This window comes from Ambystoma mexicanum, chromosome 6q (genome assembly GCF_040938575.1).
Source record: "Ambystoma mexicanum isolate Mex_15411 chromosome 6q, UKY_AmexF1_1, whole genome shotgun sequence".
Taxonomy (NCBI): Eukaryota; Metazoa; Chordata; class Amphibia; order Caudata; family Ambystomatidae; genus Ambystoma; species Ambystoma mexicanum.
In genome coordinates this window covers 80705777-80723782 of record NC_090937.1, presented here as the reverse complement: position 1 = coordinate 80723782, position 18006 = coordinate 80705777, and the positions used below count along the sequence as shown (strand labels likewise).

The following is an 18006-nucleotide window of genomic DNA, read 5'->3' as shown; positions in this document are numbered from 1 at the left end:
CAGCGTCTTAAATCCTACTTTCTAATGGATTGTGTCCTCACACGGATTCCTCATTTTTGATATATCCATAATCTGCTAGGCATCTTGGAAAAATGTTCAACAGGCGCTGTGTGGGATTGAGTTTCTCCAGCATGGGGTCTGGTATGGATTCACATGCTCATGAATATTCCCCGTCGTCAGGCTGGGAATCCTCGGTAAAGAAAAAATCAGTATCAGTTTTGTTTCTGATCTGTCTTTCTTAGTAGTAACCAATCACCGCTCTCTGGGTCATACTGCCCCCAGCCAAAGACTGCCCTCCTCCTAAGTCCCTCCCCTGGCAGCCATCCTCAAATTGTTACCGCACGTTCAAGTGCTTGGAGTCCTCGTGCTTTAGCTCTCAAGCTTTTACTGTGTTTTGCGATTTTTCAAAGAGTTTCATCTCATTTTTTTGGTCAATTGAGCCTCAAGCTCCACCGTTTCTACTTCCGATCAACGGGACCCGGCTCGGATTTTCCTACGCCCCTCAAGGGCAAAGATTTTGTCGAGTTTCGCTTCTTGGAGGATTCCAGAAGATCTGAGGCCTACCTCGTGGACATGGCCCAGGATAAGGGAAGCTCGACGCCCGGATCCAAGCTGTTCAGGAACTGCCCTGGATGCGGATTACAGAATGTTTTCAAGGAGGATGAGAATTCAAGATGTCTCTACTGCCTTCGTGAAGACAAAACGCACGTGGAGAAGGACTGTGCGTTTTGCCAGAACATGTCGGAACGGACCATGAAGGAGCAGCGCATCCGCCTCACCAACTGGCTGGAAGGAAAGAGCCCAGCGGGTGAGAAGAAGAAGAAGAGGTCAGAGCGGTCTTCTAAGTCCTTTGAGGGCGCTCTGGCAACGGGGGCCCCTCAGAAGGCAAAGCACCGCGAGTCCGCGGGCACCAGGAGCACCGAAGGGTTGTGCTCCTCAGCTGCCAGGCAGGGCACACTTTCACCGACGCCATCAACTACAAGCCAACGCTCTGGCTCGGGGAAGAGAAAGTCTGAGAACCCGGGTAAGCTTCTAGAGAAGTCCTGTTCGATCTCGAAGGAGTCAGCCGAGGGGGAGCGAGACAGTGACCCTCCCCCCCAAGGTGAGGCCCTCAAGCGCGCCCAAGGTGGTGAAGGCCTTGATTCACCCTGCTAAGGCCTCTATCGAGGGAGTCGTGGTGGCCCTGCCACCACAGAGGGAATCCTCTGTCCAGCCCATCGTTAAGACCCCTGTGAAGACCCCGGCGGAAAAAGGGGGGGCGGTGGCCATTACGGACACAGACTCAGCCTATGAGGAGGAACTGGTTGAAGTCGTGAAGGGCCTCAACAAGAGGTTTGAGGAGGTCCGATCCCACGGGGAAAACCCAGAGGAGGCGGATGAGGAGAGCGACGGAGGAGGAGCAGCAACCATCACGCCCGTCGCAACCAGTGCCCGAGCCTCAGGACAGCTCGGCGGCCCTTTTGATGGCAATCCAAACCTTATGCACGGAGATAAGGACAAGGTTGCCTCTACCCCCCAACGGACGACCCAGCAGAACCGGGCCCGTCTGGGAGCCCTTCAAGCAAGCGGAGGAGAGTTCAATCCCCCCGCCCTTCCAGCCCTCGCGGCCCGTTCAACCTTCATCTCCCTCCCCGGTTCCTAGGGAGGACACGGGAACGGACATAGACACGATGGGGACGGATGACGACGAGATGGGCCTTCCATCACCACCCCCTCGGTCTTCCACGCCCGACTAAATTGGCTCCTTCCACGCCATGATTGCCAGGGCATCCAAGCTTTTCCAGCTCTGCCCCGAACAACAGAAGAAGGAAGGCTTCCTCTATCAGCGCTGCAAGGCCAAGAGGAAGACGGTCCTCGCAGTGCCGTTGCTTGATGACATCTGGGACGAGGGACTTGCTATCCGGAAGAACCCGTCCACGACGCCTATCAAAAGGGCCCTTTACGAGAAGAAATACCGGGTCCCCGATTCCGCCCCTTTGTGCCTTAGGGCTCAGCCGACTCCGGATTCAGTCGTCTCGGCGGCGGCCAAGAAGAAAGCGGCAAGGGCGACGGCCTCAACTTCGACCTCCCCGCCTAACGGCGAGGGTAAGAAACTGGACACCATGGGACGACGAGTCATCTCGTCTGCGGCGACGACAAGGTGGCCAACGCCCTAGCGATTGTGGCCCGCTACAACAGGGAGTTGTGGTTCAAGATCGCTCCCCTGTTGGACTTTCTCCCGGACAACCAGAGGGCGGAGGCCCTGGAGATCCTTCAGGAAGCCGAGGTGGTGTCAGACCACGCCATAACAATGGCTACGGATATCGCTCACACTGGTTTCTGCCAGTTGGGCAACAGTGTTTGCCTTCGACGGTGGGGGTGGCTCAAGGCGACTGATTTCCGCCAGGACTTGCAAACCAGAGTTTTGGACATGCCCTTCGACAGGAACAACCTGTTTGGGAAAACAGTGGATGAGTCACTTCAGGCCATCAAGGCCGACACAGAGACGGCTCGGGCCTTGGGAGTTTTGCAGCGACGACGACCACCCTTTCGGACCTCCGGAGGCAAGCAAGGTGCCTCCAAAGGTTTCGGCGGTGGCGCCTCGACTTACCGCCAGGCAGCTCGTTGAGGCCTACAGAGGGCGCGGCAAGTCAGGAGGATCCCATCGCCAAGGAGGCCAAGGTGGCAAGGCCGCCTCAAAGCAGGACTTAACCGGCCGTAGCGTCAGGCCCCCACCTAAGCACCCCGGTGGGAGGCCGGCTGGCGAGTTTTGTCAGCGTGTGGGAGTCCATCTCCACCGACCGTTGGGTGCTGGATGCCATGGCCCACGGGCACATGCTCAAATTTCTAAAGTGCCCCCGCATTCCCCCCGTGGCCCGGAAGGAAAATCACATCCCTCAACTGCTGTTAGAAGTAAGGGCGATGCTCAAGAAAGGTGCCATCGAGCACGTCCTGAAGAGGCTCAGAGGCTCCGGAGTGTACTCAAGGTACTTCCTCGTCAGAAAGAAGACAGGCATTTGGTGCCCCATCCTGGACCTGCGCCGGTTAAACAAATACATCAAGGCCCAGAAGTTCCGGATGGTCACCCTCCAGCACGTGCTGGGACAGCTGGAGGCAGGCGACTTCCTATCGTCCTTGGACTTGGAGTTTGCTTACTTCCACATCCCCATTCTAAAAGGACATCGAAAGTTTCTCAGATTCGTAGTCCAAGGACGGCACTACCAATTCAAGGCCCTGCCATTCGGATTGAAGTCGGCGCCCAGGGTATTTACCAAGTGCCTGGCACCAGTAGCGGTGCGGCTGCGCCTGCAGGGGGTCCATGTTTACCCTTACCTGGACGATTGCCTCATCCAAGCAAGGACAAGGGAGCTCACTGTCGAGCACACAGCGAAGACCCTCCAACTGCTCACAGATCTGGGATTCTCCATCAGCTTCCCAAAATCCCACCTGGTTCCGTCGCAGGTCGCACTGTTTCTGGGAGCAAAGCTCGATACAGTGGCGCGACTGGCTTCTCCGTCGGAGGAAAGGACGACGGCCATCATGGGCAAGGTGCAGCGTCTGCTGGCCACGGACGTGGCCAGCGTGAGGTCCATCAAGTCCCTTCTTGGCATGATGTCCTCTTGCATCTACCTGGTGCACCTATGCAGGCTGCGGGAGTTCCTTGACGCCCGTTGGATGGAAGCGGCGGGCAGCTTCGAAGACAAGATCCAGCTCAATGATAACTTTCGCCAAGCTATTCGGTGGTGGGGCACCCGCGCGCATCTCGCGGCGAGCAGACTTTCAGACCCCAGCACACCAGGAGACGGTGACGACGGACGCCTCCCTGGAAGGATGGGGAGCGCACACCGGAGATCTGCACGCAAGAGGCCTTTGGCTCCCGGAAGAGAGGTCATTCCACATCAATATCCTGGAGCGCCGAGCTGTGTTCTGGGCTCTCAAGTCGTTTCTCCCGTCCCTCAAGGGCAAGGTGGTGAAGATCTTCACCGACAACACCACCACGATGTTCTACATCCGGAAGCAGGGAGGAACCAGGTCCCCGGCCATATCCAAGGAGGCCCAGGATCTGTGGCATTGGGCAGTTGCCCAGGGGATGTTTCTGGTGCCTTTCCACCTAGCAGGGATAAAGAAGACCATCGCTGACTCGCTGAGCAGGGAGATACGCTCATGCCACGAGTGGGAACTACGTCAAGACCAAGTGGATCGGCTTTCCTGACGATGGGGCAAACCCCTGATCGACCTGTTCGCGACGCGACGAACTCCAGTGCAAGAGGTTTGCCAGCAGGTTTCCACAGCCGAGGAGCATGGGGAATGCTTTCTCCTTCCCCTGGGACGGCCTGTTCCTGTATACGTCCCCTCCATTGCCGTTGCTACTGCGACTCGTCAACCAACTGAAGAGGTCCCGGTGCAGGATGATCCTCGTCGCACTGGCGTGGCCGAGGCAGATCTGGTTCCCGGACCTTCTGGACTTGTCAGCGTCCCCCCCCAGTCAAACTGTCGACGGACGTAGATCTTTTCCCCAGAGAAGGAGGCGCCATCCTCCATACCGACCCGGGGTCGCTGAACTTGCAGGCCTGGCTCCTGCAGCACTAGAGTTTGGAGGGTATGATATGCCGGCAGACTGCAAGGCGGTGCTTGCAAAGGCCAGGGCGTCCTCAACTCTCAAGTGCTATGGACACAAATGGAAGAGGTTCTCTGTCTGGTGCCGTGCACAGAAGATTAACCCCTGCGAATTACGGCCCCTCGAGTGCTGCCGTACCTGCTGTCGCTGGCCGAGGCGGGGCTGGCTCATGCCTCCATCAAAATACATCTAGCGGAGATCTCCCGCTACACCAGAACTACGGGACGATTATCTCTGTGGTCTCATCGCCTGGTGAAGGAGTTTATGAAGGGACTGTTCTGTTCATTCCCGCCGGTGAAGGCTCCGGACCCGGCGTGGGAGCTCAATGTGGTGCTGACCAGGCTCATGGGGCCGCCATTCGAGCCTCTGCATTCGGCACCGTTGAAGTTCCTGTCGTGGAAAACAGCATTTCCTGTGGCCATCACCTCCGCACGGCGAGTGGGAGAGATCCAGGCCCTATCCTGCAAGCCTCCATACTTGACTTTTCACGAAACGAGGGTGGTGCTGAGGACGCACCCCTCCTTCATGCCCAAGGTGCTGTCGGACTTCCACCTCAACGAGCCCTTGGTGTTACCAGTTTTCTTCCCGTCGCCTTCGTCGCCGGCCCAGAGGACTTTGCACTCGCTGGATGTAGCTAGAGCGCTGAAGTTCTACGTGGACTGCACGAAGAGTTTTCGGAAGACTTCACAGCTGTTTGTGAACTTTGGACCTGTAAATCAAGGGCAGGCTCTCTCGAAGGCTTCCATTTCCAGATGGCTCTCCGGCTGCATCATGCACTGTCACCGGTTGGCAAACCGACCTTTGCCCTGCCGTGCGAGAGCCCATTCGACCAGAGCGATCCCTGCTACCATGGCGTTCTTGTCTAGTGTGCCCCTGCTGGACATCTGCAGGGCTGCTATGTGGAGGTCGAAGCACACCTTCATGAGATTCTACTGTGTCGACCTGGATTCCAGGGAGGAGTCCAGAGTCAGCCAGGCAGTGCTGCGCTACCTGTTTGCTTAAGGTGAGCCTGGTGAGGAGGTAAGAGATGCTTAATGTTGAGTGTATGTAATGCTTAATGTTGAGCCTTGCCACATCCCGTGGTTGTGCATGTGTGTACTGCTATGTATGCTTATATTCATGAGCATGTGAATCCATGCCAGGCCCCATGCTGGAGAAGGAACAAGTTACTTACCTGTAACTGTTGTTCTCCAGCATGGGTCTGGCATGGATTCACATGCGAACCCTCCCTCCTTCCCCTATGCGGCTCTTCACTTGGTCATACTGCCACTTTAAGTGCTACCAAATCTGAGGATGGCTGCCAGGGGAGGGTCTTAGGAGGAGGGCAATTCATTGGCTGGGGGCAGTATGACCCAGAGACCAGTGATTGGTTACTACTAAGAAAGACAGATCAGAAACAAAACTGATACTGATTTTTTCTTTACGGAGGATTCCCAGCCTGACGGGGAATATTCATGAGCATGTGAATCAATGCCAGACCCTTGCTGGAGAACAACAGTTACAGGTAAGTAACTTGTTCCTCATGTCTTTCGACGGTTACCATTCCCACTTTCAGACGTGACGTCGAATTTGGTATAAATAGCACGCACTGCGCCCGTTGCCTCAGTTCTGTTTTTCTGCATGCACAGCATGTGCTCAGAACGGTTTGACTTGCCTCCGTGATTCGAACTTCGTTATTCTTATTGAATTTATCTATAATGTCTCTGTTGAAAACATGCCTTACGAGAGTTGTCCACTGTGACTCGAAGATGCCAGTCACGGATCACTACAGAATGTGTTTGGTGCCTCGGCAAGGAGCACAAAGTCATCCAGTAGGACTCCTGCCAGTCGATGACCAGCAATGCCTTAAAAGGTAGAACGGACGAAGCTTGCCCTAGCGCTGTCAGTTTCAAAGTCTCCTTCTGCCACTCCTTCGAAGAGAAAATCCTCCAAAGGTAAGAGCTCTGCTGGAGACAAGTCTCCAGAAAGGCTCTTGAAACTCTCCAAATATGCCAAGCAGTCGAGATCTAGAGGTGATTCAAGTCATTCTTCGTCTTTACGAAAAAAAGTCAACAAAACAATCTCATTGTTCATCATCTTCCGACTCCTCACTGAACAAGCGAATGCTTTCCTGATAAGACCGCCTAGGCGACTGAATTGGAAAAGTTCCATAACAAAAAAAAATTAAGGATGTATTTTCGACGGCTGGCCCTCCTGGTCCCTCGAAAGAGCCGAAGAAGGCTACTTCTCCAGCATGGGGTCTGGCATGGATTCACATGCTCATGATTATTCCCTGTTGTCAGGCTGGGAATCCTCAGTAAAATCAGTATCAGTTTCGTTTCTGATCTGTCTTTCTTAGTAGTAACCAATCACTGAGTCATACTGCTCCCAGCCAATGACTGCCCTCTCCCTAAGCCCCGCCTCTGGCAGCCATCCTCAGATTTTTACCGCACGCTCAAGTGTTGGGAGTCCTCGTGTTTAGCTCTCGCGTTTTTTTTACTGCGTTTTCACGTTTTTTTCAGGAGATTTTCTCATTTTTTCGGTTTAATCGAGCCTCAAGCTCCACCGTTTCTACTTCCGATAACGGGGACCCGTTTCAGAATTCTTCTACGACCCTCAAGGGTGAAGTTTTCGTTGAGTTTACACTTCTTGGAGGATTCCGAAAGATCTGCGGCCTACCTCAATGGACATGGCCCAGGACAAAGGGAGCGTGACGCCCGTATCCAAGCTGTTCAGGAACTGCCCTGGATGCGGATTATATAACGTTTTCAAGGAGGACGAGCATGCGCGATGTCTCTACTGCCTCCATGGGGACAAGAAGCACTTGGAGAAGGACTGTGCGTTCTGAAAGAACCTTTCGGAACGGACCAAACAAGATCGTCGTTCCCACCTCGCCACCTGGCTGGAGAAGGACACAGCAAGTGAGAAGGCGAAGAAGAAGTCTGAGCGGGCTTCTAAGTCCTTTGAGGGCGCCCCGGCGACGGGGGCCCAACAGAAGCCCAAGCACCGCGAGTCCGCGGGCTCCGGGAGCGCCGAAAGGTCGGGCTCTTCGGTTGCCAAGCAGAGCGTTACTTCCCCGGCACGTTCGACCACGAGCCAGCGCTCTGGTTCGGGGAAGAGGAAGTCTGAGAACCCGGGTAGGCCGCTGGAGCGGACCCGATCGATCTCGAAGGGGGAGCGAGGCATTGACCCTCCCCCCAAGGCGAAGGCCCAGGATGCACCTAAGGTGGTGAGGGCCTTGATCCTCCCGGCTAAGGCCTCTACCGAAGTGGTCGCTGCGACCCTGGCGGAGCCGGCTGAGACTATGCCAATGGAAACGGCCTCTGGGCCCAGAGTATCCCTGCCGCCGCAGAGGGAATCCTCTTTCCAGATCATCGCTATGACCCCCGTGAAGCCCCCGGCTGAAAGAGGAGGGGGGGGGGGGTTGGTGGCCGTTACAGACTCGGAATCAGCCTCTGAGGAGGAACTGGTGGAGACCGAGAAGAGCCTCAACGAAAGGTCCATAGGCCTCAACGAGAGGTTCATAAACCTCAACGAGAGGTTCGAGAAGGTTCGATCCCAGGGGACGGTCCCTGCTGACGTGATCGAAGATGGCGACGACGAACAGGGCCCAGTGGAGAAGCCATCCCGTCCGTCGCAGCCATTGCCCGAGCCCCAGGATAGCTCGGCGGGCATTTTGTTGGCAATCCAATCCTTATGTACCGAGATAAGGACGAGATTACCACGCACCCCGACGGAGGAGCCAGAACTAGGCCTGTCGGGAAGCCCTCCGAACAAGCGGAGGAGAGTCCACCCCGCTCCGCCCGACGTGCCTGCGAGACCGGTGGATCCCTCATCCCCCTCGCCGGGAGAGGATACGGCGACGGGGACGGACGATGGCGGTGGCTATGACACAGCAGACATCCCGATGTCACCCCCCCTCGCGGGCGTCCCCAGCCGACGAGGTTGGCTCTTTCCACGCAATGATAACCAGGGCATCCGAGCTCTTCCAGCTCTGCCCTGAAGAACAGAAAAAGGAGGGGTTTCTGTACCAACGACGAGAGGCTAAGAGGAAGACAGTCCTTGCAGTGCCTTTACTCGACGACATCTGGGACGATGGGCTTGTTGTCCTCAAGAACCCTGCCACGACACCCGCCAAGAGGGTCAGGTACGAGAAGAAGTACCGAGTCCCCGATGCCGTCCCCTTGTGCCTCAGGGCCCAGCCCACGCCAGACTCGGTCGTCTCGGCAGCGGCTAAGAAGGCGGCAGCGGGCGCGGCAGCGTCAACTTCCACTTCCCCGCCGGACAGCGAGGGTAAGAAGTTGGACTCTATGGGACGACGAGTCATCTTGTCGGCGGCGACGACGATTAAGGCGGCCAATGCCTTAGCGATCGTGGCCAGCTACGACAGGGAGCTCTGGTTCAAGATAGCTCCCCTGCTAGATTTCCTGCTTGATGACAAAAGGGCAGAGGCCCTAGAAATTCTGCCGGAGGGCGAGGTGGCGTCGGATCACGCCATTACGGTGGCAATGGACATTGCCGATACCGGATTTCGCCAACTGGGCAACAGAGTTTGCCTCCGACAACGAGGATGGCTCAAGGCGACAGACTTTCGCCAGGACGTCCAGACCAGAGTGTTGGACATGCCGTTCGACGGCAACGACCTCTTTGGTAAGGCGGTGGATGAGTCTCTACAGGCCATTAAGACTGACTCAGAGATGGCCCGTGCCCTTGGGGTGCTTCAGCAGCGACGGCCCTTTTGGAGCCCTGGAGGCAGCCAGGGTGCCTCCAAAGGATCCAACGGTGGCTCCTCCACCTACCGCCATGCGGGCCGCTCCTCTTCCCAGGAGGCCTACAGAGGTCGCGGCAAGCAAGGGGGGACAGCTGGAGGAAGGCGACTTCCTATCGTCGTTGGACCTGGAGGATGCTTACTTCTACATCCCCATTCTAAAAAGGCACAGGAAGTTCCTCAGGTTCGTGGTTCAAGGACGCCACTACCAATTCAGAGCCCTACCGTTCGGATTAAAGTCGGCACCCAGGGTTTTCACCAAGTGCCTGGCACCAGTGGCGGCGCGGCTGCGCCTGCAGGGGATCCACGTCCACCCCTACCTGGACGACAGGCTAATCCGGGCAAGGTCAAGGGAACTTGCCGTCGATCATATGGCGAGGACCGTCCGGTTTCTCATGGAGCTGGGGTTCTCCATCAACTACCCCAAATCCCACCTGGTTCCATCGCAAGTAGCACTGTTTTTGGGGGCGAAGCTCGATACAGTGGAGCAATTGGCCTCCCCTTCAGAGGAGAGGACCAAGACCATCCTGAGCAAGGTACGGCGCCTGTTAGCCACGGACGTGGCCAGGGTGAAGTCCATCAAGTCCCTTCTCGGGATGATGTCCTCATTCATCTACCTTGTACCCCTTTGCAGACTCGGATGCGTCCGCTACAGGAGTTCCTCGATGCCCGCTGATTTCAGGCGAGGGGCTGCTTCAAGGACAGGATCCCCCTCAACGAGGAGTTCCGTCGGGCGATCTTATGGTGGGGCACCCGGGCTCACCTCACGACGGGCACGGACTTTCAAACCCCGGTGTTAAAGGAGACGCTGACTACGGACGCCTCTCTGGAGGGTTGGGGGGCCCACACCGGAGATCTCCACGCAAGAGGCCTTTGGCTCCCAGAGGAGAGGTCTCTTCACATCAACATCTTGGAGCTCCGTGCAGTGTTCTGGGCGCTCAAGTCGTTCCTCCCGTCCCTCAAGGACAACGTGGTGAGGATCTTCACCGACAACACCACCACGATCTACATACGGAAGCAGGGGGGCACCAGATCCGCAGCCCTATCCAAGGAGGCCCAGGATCTGTGGCACTGGGCTGTCGCCCAGGGGATGTTTCTGGTTCCCATCCACCTGGCAGGAATAAAAAACACCATCGCCGACTCACTCAGCAGGGAGCTGCGCTCGTGCCACGAGTGGGAACTGCTCCAGGATCAAGTGGATAGACTCTTCCAACGATGGGGCAAACCCCAGATCGACCTGTTCGCAATGGCGACAAACTTCAATTGCCAGAGGTTCGCCAGCAGGTTCCCACATCCGAGGAGCATGGGCGATGCTTTCTCGTTCCCTTGGGACGGCCTGTTTCTATACGCGTTCCCTCCATTGCCGTTGCTGCTCCGCCTCATCAGCCAGCTCAAGAAGTCCAGGTGCAGGATGATCCTCGTCACACCGGCGTGGCCGAGGCAGGTCTATTTCCCGGACCTTCTGGACTTGTCAACGTCCCCGCCAGTCAGGCTGCCAGCGGACGCGGATCTTCTCTCCAGAGAAGGAGGCGCCATTCTACACCACGATCCACAGTCGCTGAACTTGCAGGCCTGGCTCCTGCAGCACTAGAGTTTGGAGGGTACGATATCCCGGATGATTGCAGAGAGGTTCTTGCAAAGGCCAGGGCGTCCTCAACTCTCAAGTGTTACGGTCATAAATGGAAGAGGTTCTCTGTCTGGTGCTGTGCACAGAAGATTAACCCTCTGCGGATTACGGTCCCTCAAGTTCTACCGTACCTACTGTCGCTGGCCAAAGCTGGACTGGCTCACGCCTCCATAAAAATACATCTGGCTGCCATCTCCCGATATACCAGGACTACGGGACGGGCGTCCTTGTGGTCTCATCGCCTGGTAAAGGAATTTATGAAGGGACTATTCCGATCATTCCCGCCGGTGAAGGCCCCTACCCCGGCGTGGGAGCTTAATGTGGTGCTGACCAGGCTCATGGGAGCCCCATTCGAGCCTATGCATTCGGCGCCTGTGAAGTTCCTGTCATGGAAGACAGATCCTCTCCCCCCTCCCCCCTTCTCAACACTTCCAAGCCCGGCAGGGAATTGTCAAAGTCTATTGACCCGTGTGCCCAAATCCCTGAGTCAGAAGACCTCAGAGATGTCTTGAGTAGCGTTGATCATGTTAACCACAGAGACTTCATTGAAATCCATGGCTTCATGGACTTCTTTGTTGAAGGATTCAACGTCCAAGGGCCCTTCGATGTAGACGTCGACCTCAGATTCTATTACGAGTATTAAACCTCAGTCAAAAAAGGATTTGTTTGAAGTCCTTTGTCTCTCTCTTGAGGAAGACAAGAAGATGATGTTATACCCTTTGGGTATCAATGTTTTGGAACACCAAATGTTCCATAAGAATTGATCTTGGATCAATCTTGACTAGAGGACCTAGCTGCTTTCCTTAAAGATGTCAGTGGTCTAGATACCTCACTCTGAGTTCGACATGCCTAAAGCAAATGCTCACCCAAATGCGGCATATAGAACCATTTTGAACAGGGTGATGGAATATTTGGGTTGGGGGCATCCTGCAAACTCAGGATGACCTTACAGACATCCTGGATAGAGAGGCCCTGCTAAAAAGCATGTGTTACCTTTCCACACAGCTCTAAAAAAACATTTTACAAAATTGGCAAAACCCTGACACAACTCCTGCTATGAACAAGGAGTTGGTGAAAAAGTACAGACCTTCACTTATTGACCCAGACTTTCTTTCCAGATACCCTACTGTAGAGAGTTTGGTGGTGCAGGCGGCTACTTCCACCTCAAGTGCTGCAGCTTATCCAACCATTCCACCAGATGGAGACGATAAATACGATGCACTAGCCAAGAGGGTATTTTCTGTGGGAAGCATGGCACTGAAAGCCATTATTGCATCTTGGTATCTTGTACTATGGCAAAATACAGATACTCTATGGAATGTTTTTTTCTCAGGCAGCAGAAAACATTCCTGAGGGAGAGATGAGGAATGGCTTTAATGATATGGGTGGTGGTAATGAGGCTTCCTTCCAGTCCCTCCAATCGGAGCTTGATGCAGCGACTGCGTTGGTCTGTGTATGGGCTCAAGTGCGGTAATCGGAAGATTCGCATGGTTACGCAAGTCTGGATTTGCTCCAGACGTCCAATCAAGGCTACTGGACATGCCCCTTGATGGGTCTCTGCTTTTTGGACCAAAAGCAGACAATAGCTTAGAAAAGCTTCAAGCTTCTAAGGCTGGTGCAAAATCTTTAGGGGCAGCCATTCGTCAACAACAAGGGCACACACCTACACAGGGTTGGAGAAGGTGTTCTTTTCACTGCTACTGCTCTTTAGGACCAATAAGAATAGGTCCGGGTACCCAAAGAGGACAATGGAGGTTTCTATGTGTGCCAGAGGCTGTTAAGGAAAGACTGCCCAGGCAGCCACCTCCTGACTGCCCTCTGCCACTGCCCCAAACCTCTCTGAGCACGTAGCTCACAGGACTCCGGTGGGAGGCAGATTGACCCAGCATCTGCAAGAATAGCATTACATTACTTGAGATGCATGGGCTTTTGAGACAGTGGGCCGAGGATACTTGCTCCCATTTCTGCTAAGGCCTCCAGATTGTCCCCCGAGCAAGCAATCTCTTTGGGAACCAGATCTGCTCCTTCCCCGGGAGATTCTGTCCCTGCTGGAGAAAGGTGCTGTGGAAAAGTTATCTGTACTGGAGCAATACCATGGTTGGTACTCCACCATTTTTCTCACTCGTTAGAAAGACAGAGAACTGCGACCCATCTTGGACTTTAGTCACTTGAACAAGTTCCTCTGGAAGGACAGATTCAAGATGGTCACTTTTCGCAGACCCTCCAGGCCTTTCAGCTCCAGGATTGGTTGGTGTCACTCGATATTCAGGATGCTTACTATCATGTGCTTATACATCCCAACCACAGAAAGTACCTGAGGTTCGCCATTGGCAGTTCTCGCTATCAGTTTAGAGTAATGCCTTTCGGCTCACCTCCGCCCCAAGGGTTTTCACCAAGTTGATGGCAGTGGTTGCAGCAAATCTAAGGAGGGGAGGGATTCACATCTTTTCCCTACCTGGACGTTTGGCTGATCAGAGCTTGTTCTCCTGAACAGGCTCTGGAACATCTCAACATCACCTTCCACTCCCACCACAAACTGGGCTTCTACAACAATTTCAAGAAGTCCTAGGTGGCACCTTCTCAGAAGCTGCAATTCATTGGAGCAGTCCAAAATTGAAAAGAAAAAAAATCGATTTAGCAAGACCACTCTGTGACCACACAGAGCGGTCTTTCTAAATCGAACTGTCATACACCTGCCACGCACACAGGCTGACGGGCACGTCGAAACCAGGAAGAAGTGTTGCAGGAGAACAGGTAAGGGTTTGTGTGAGTGTGTTGCGTGTTTCTGATTGTAGGGGGATTGGGGTATGCTTGGAGATGCCGGGCAGCTGAAGGGGCAGAGGTTCAAGGGAGAGACCCCCTGATTTTACAGACATCCCGCAAGCGAGGATGGGTGTGGGGGGGGGCAAAGGGTTTTCATATTCTCTTTTTGTGGGCTGCCAAAAATCGTTTTTCTTTTTTGGTAGGCGACCAACAAAAAGCGAAAAAAAATGACATAGAACCCTTACTCTGAGAAGGCTTTGCCTTCCGAGGTGAGGGCTCAACATATCTTACAGATGCTAACCAGATTTCAGAACGCCCAATATCTTCCTGCATTTGACTTTGCTGGGCCTCATGGCATCCTTCATTTTCCTGGTGCCCGAAGCACGAATAAGGATGTGGTTCCTCAAGTGGGCTCTAGCATCCCAATAGTCACAATTTGCAGGCAGCATGAAAGACCTTCTTCAGGCCCTGAGCTTGGTCGCACAGGATCTCATGTGGTTGGTCTGTAAGGATAATGTGATGTTAGGGGAACCTTTTTGGCAACCCTGGTCAGAGATGACAGTAGACACGGATTCTTCGCTCATGGGATGAGGGCTCACATGAGCGATCTCACCATCATCAGACTTTGGTCCCCATCAGAAACAAGATTACACATAAACATGTTAGAGCTGAGCGCGATCAGACCCGCACTAATGGCTATTTTGCCTTCCATATAGGTTAAGATCATCCTGATAATGATGGACAACACAATGGCCATGCTTTACCTCAAGATGAGGCTATGTTGGGTCAATCCTACTCTGCAGAGAGGCAATGCAGCTCTGGTTTTGGGCACCACAAAAACGGAATCGCTCTATCGGCTTTCCCCCTAGCCGGTGAAGAGAACATAACGGTGGACGCTGTGCGCAGGCAGAGCAGTCTTGCACGAGTGGGAGATGGCTCAGGAAGTCCTTCTAGAGATCTTCGCCCTTTGGGGAACCCCTCAAGGGGATCTGTTTGTGCCCAGTATCAACAGGAAGTGTTCTGCTCCTGTGAATTTCCTCAGAGTGGAGCTCTGGGGGACGTGTTTGTAGTGCACTGGGAATTTCCACTCCTGTACACGTTTCCACCAGTCCCCGTTATTCCTCATGTCATCAGGAGATTTAGGACGTTTGGGAAGTGCATGATCCTCATTACTCCAGATTGGGCCAGGAGGATGTGCTACCCGAACTTCTAGACATGTCCATCTGCCCTCCATTCGATCTTGCCCAGAGTGTGGCTCGTATACGCCCCTCCCGTTACTGAACCAAGATGGGAAGATTCTCACAGCAGTAATGGCACATAGACTCAAACCAGATATAGCTAAGCCTTTACACCTGGACCAGCAGGATACGTTCCGCTTCGGAATATTAATAACCTGAGAAGATTACACCACATAATAGATTGCACTTGAGATGACACACAGCAGTTAGTAGTGGCGTCACTGGATGCAGTCAAGGCGTTTGACTCCGTAAAATGGCCCTTGCTGTTATCAGTGCTGGAAAGGTTTGGCACGGGGCCCAAGTTCATCAAGTGGGTGAGATTGCTATATAGTGCCCTGATAGCTAGAGTAAAAAATGGGCATGGTCATCCCAGAACAATGGCAGTTGAGCAAGGGCACGAGGCAAGGATGTTCGTGGTCCCCGAGGCTCTTTACCCAGCGTTGGAGCCACTGGAAGCTTATTTACAGGAGGAATACGGGGAGGCGGGCATAGGCATTCTGGGTGGGAGGCATTCGATTTAATTGTATGCAGAGGGCTTGCTCCTATATTTGCAACATCCGGAAACGAATTTGCAATATATACTAGATGTGATAGAACGGTATGCTGTCTTATCGGGCATTACGATCAACCCACAGAAGTAGTCTGTTGCCTTTGGGTGGATATGTTGGAAAGCCTGTGCGCATGCTACCAATCAAATGGGAGATGCACACATTCCGTTACCTGGGGGTGGACATCTATCATGATCCTAAGACAGCATACACAGAACATGCTTAAAGCCGTGAACAAAATCGAAAGCTCAATGTCTTTTTGGGCCAGATTGCCTTTGTCCATGATGGGGCGCGCAGCATTACTAAAGATGGTGGTGCTACCGAGGTTCCTACACTATTTTGCAAATGTCCTGTTTGCAATACCGAATTATTTATTTATTTTTTTTAATTGCATGGTATATGGGGGAGCTTCCTGCGGCATTATGGAAACTGCAGAACCCATATGAGCAAAGGGGGATAAACTTGCCCAATTTTGAGGTATATTTTGTCGCGAGCCAGCTGCAATTCGTAGCGAGATGGCTGTTTGATGAGCAAACGCCTGAACCACGTCTATTGCAAACGAGGAGTACTCCGTTCTTCCTGAACGAAGTAATATGGATAACAGACCTGTGTACAAGCCATTCACCCTTGCTGCTGCAACTAGGGTGTGTAATGTGGCGCAGGGCTTGCCAATTGATGGGGCTCACAAGACCGTATTCCCCCCCCAGATCCCGCTGGTTGCGTTAGAGGGAGTAGATGAACAAGTGAGGTTAAATGTAAGGAATTACTGGGAACCCAGGGTATTAGCAACGGTGGGAGATATAATAAAGGAGGGTTTGTCCAGGGATTTTGAGGAACTGTCGGAAGCCACGGGTGTACACCGGGGGCAACACCTCACGTATTCCTGCCTAAGGTACATTAGACACAGATGGCCGGAGAATGAAATGCCCCTGCAACTAGAAGAAACGATAGAGACATTCTATGATGTGTCAGAAGGGGGACACAAAGTCGTGCAAATATTAGTTACTGATGTCCAAAGTGGGAAAGGAGTTGGGGCAGACAAAGCTAAACTGGGAGGAAGACTTGCAGGAACCCATCCCAGACGCAATGTGGATTAGAGCAATGGCGTACCACAAAAAGATGTCTAGAAACGCCCAACTCCCAACAGATTCAACTATATGTGACCCACAGGGCATATCTAACCCTGAATAGAATAGCAAAGTTCAGCCAGGCAGCAAAACAATCATGTCCAAAGTGTGGGGAATCTAACGTGGATCTGATCCATATGTTTTGGGCCTGCCCAGAGATTGGCAGATTTTGGGAAGAAGTAGCCCAAGTATTAGCGAAGGCAGATATCACCCTGGAAAATTATACCCCCAGGCTTGTCTGATAGGAGGCTTGACGGGCTAAACATGCGATTAAGCTGAATGATCTGGCATATACACTGGTGCAACGGCAGAGAGCGATGGGATGGAAGGCACAGACTAGGCCTATGGTGCAGGTATGGTGGAGGGACCTGTTAAAATGGGCAAATGCAGAAACAGTGGTGTGGCAAGAAGCAGTAGGTTGGAACACAGACCAGGCTGAAGGGGGGAGGACGCTTGGAGGCAGCTGATCGTGAATTTGGCCACTTCAACATGGCGCATTAATAGCCTGGAGAACACCCCTGTGCAAGAGGGTATGGATATCAGGGGTGGGGGGAGGTGGATGAGGAATAGTAGGAGAAGGAGTAGGAACTATCAAGTGCGATGTAGGCCAGGGTAGGGGGGGAGGCGGTTGTGGGGAGAAGAAAGGAACAGACAGCTAGGAAATGTAATGTAATGTGATGTAAACGTCTATGCAATGTCTGGAAGTTGCTGTGTTTAAATAAAATAAATAAAAGAAAAAACTATAAACATTGTTTACAAAAAAAAAGATTGGTAACATAAGCCGCAGAGGAGGCGATAGCTTTGACATGTTTTTTCATATTTAGTTCTGCATCCAGGTAAACGCCTACTGTTTTGACATGGGTGGAGACAGGGATGGTGTTTCCGTCGATGCAGAATGAGTCGAGGGCAGGACTGAGGTGTTTGAGGCAGTGTGGGGAGCCCAGTTTTGTCATCATTCAGGCAAAGATGGTGGGTTGCCATCCAGGCTTGTATGATGCTGAAGTCACTTCACGGTTGATGTTCGTGGAATCTAGCTCGTGGTTACCAGTGATTCTGAGGAGGACCCGAGTATCATGGCCAAAATTAGTGTAGGGTATGTTGAGGCTTTCTAGGGGGTCACAAAGGGGCTTGGTGTATATGTTGGAGAAGGTGGGGGAGAGGCAGGATACTTGTGGGACACTGTGGGAATGCTGTTTTGAAAGAGCGGTTCTGCAAAACATCAATCAATAGTATCATAATTCCACTGTTCCCACCCCCATCTCCAAAACTACTTTAGGAATCCATCTATCTGGTCGTATTCTTTCTACTGGAGGTTCTCCCACAGATTCCTCATCACCCTCCCAGCCTACCCCTCTGACT

The 18006-nt window shown here is 53.3% G+C and overlaps 1 protein-coding gene across 2 annotated transcripts in view; it reads left to right on the top strand.

The window, feature by feature from the left end:
- The window catches only part of UBA6 (ubiquitin like modifier activating enzyme 6), a 1607755-nt gene that overhangs the window by 138455 nt on the left and 1451294 nt on the right, over positions 1-18006 (top strand). The gene's annotated exons all lie outside the window — the stretch shown is intronic.